At 40.6% G+C, this 1521-nt stretch overlaps 1 pseudogene; it reads right to left on the bottom strand.

The window, feature by feature from the left end:
- Positions 1–457: 457 nt before the first annotated feature.
- Positions 458–1094, bottom strand: LOC113350826 (annotated as a pseudogene).
- Positions 1095–1521: the final 427 nt, after the last annotated feature.

Raw genomic sequence — 1521 nt, 5'->3', positions numbered from 1 at the left:
GAGTTGTTTCTTTTGATGTCTTGCGAGGGACAATGGTTTTTAAGTGAGCAATCATACACGAGATTAAGGTGCAGCTAGAGCAGGACTAGGCTATGCAGGCTCTTCAGAAGAGACAAAAGCTCCAACACTTCCACTAGCAGCACAATGGCCATCAGAAAACTCTACTAACTATACATCACTCAAGGGACCAGTGAAGAAAACATCTAGTGATTTAACCCCATCGGTTTAGTCGTTTTTGATCACTTCAACTATGCAACATGTCAAACAGAAAACTGAAAAGGAAAACTACCAATAGTTATTTAAGCAACAAAAACTAATAGATAAAGATAATAGTGTCAAAGGTATTTAAGTCTGATCAAGGAACAAAGCAGCAAAACAAAACTTAACTCAAAACTGATTAAACCGAGTATCTACCAAATCTCAGTAGCATATTAAACCAAGACATAAAGACACAAAACTAAGCGGCAACTGAGGGCTTGGTAGCAGCTGAGAGTCTTGACCTCTTCTTTGCCAAACTATCACTACGCATGTCTCTCTGTTCCTTCAACCTAGAAGCAAGCAATTTTGGATAATCCGCAACCTCAGACTTGGCTTTGGAGATTCTCTTCTTTTTCTCAGCAATTCGGCCTCTCTTCCTCTGCAAAGTCAGGAGAGTCACCAATCTCTGGACCTTCGGTGCTTTGCTTGTTTGTTTACCTACAAAGTATCAAAATTCTCGATCTTATAAGTTCTAAGATTTCAATCTGTAATTAAAAATTTTACAACCCACACTCTGCAAAAAGTTTACAACCCACAGTCTGAAAAAAACACGAACCTTTTTTGTTGGTAAAGGAGCGACGGTAGGTGTTTACATACTTTGTAACATAATCGTCCTTCGACAAATTAAAAAGCTCCCTGATCTTAGAAGCCCTCTTTGGATCTCTCATCCTGGGCTTCTCGGTATCACTCAATCCAGGCAAGTCTTTCTCACCCTTCTTCACAATGACCAAGTTCAGCACTGACAGGTCTTAGCTCACAATACACCCACGGACCGACTTCCTTCTCCTCTTACCGTTACGTCTTCCATCAGGCCCTGGCGACTTATTTACTCCCATCTTTTTGATAACATTCCAGACTTCATCTTCTGTAAAACTCCTTTCCGACCATGTCTTCTTTTCCTCACCAACACTAGGAAAATTCAAAGAGTTTAATGAGGAATAGACACTATTTTGATCAGTAAGACTGCGTGCAGTTGCAAAAGTGACTTGCAACAGCGTCCAGACGTTGCTAAATGTGGCGTTGCATATTTTGCAACAATCATAGTTTCGCAACGGTTTTCGGTTCAGCCAACTGTTTTTTTCTTTAGCTTTGCAACGCTTTGGTCGTTGCGAACAGGTTTAGCAACAGATGGGATATTCTTGTCGCAACAGCCATGAACAGTTGCGAAATGGAAGATTCGAAACTGCTTTGTAGGAGTTGCGAAATTTAGAACGGCTAATCTTAGCCGGACCCGGTTTTATTATTCTGGTTCTAAATTTAGTA

Source organism: Papaver somniferum, chromosome 2, assembly GCF_003573695.1.
Source record: "Papaver somniferum cultivar HN1 chromosome 2, ASM357369v1, whole genome shotgun sequence".
NCBI classification, from domain to species: Eukaryota; Viridiplantae; Streptophyta; class Magnoliopsida; order Ranunculales; family Papaveraceae; genus Papaver; species Papaver somniferum.
This window is presented reverse-complemented; position numbering and strand designations above follow the sequence as displayed.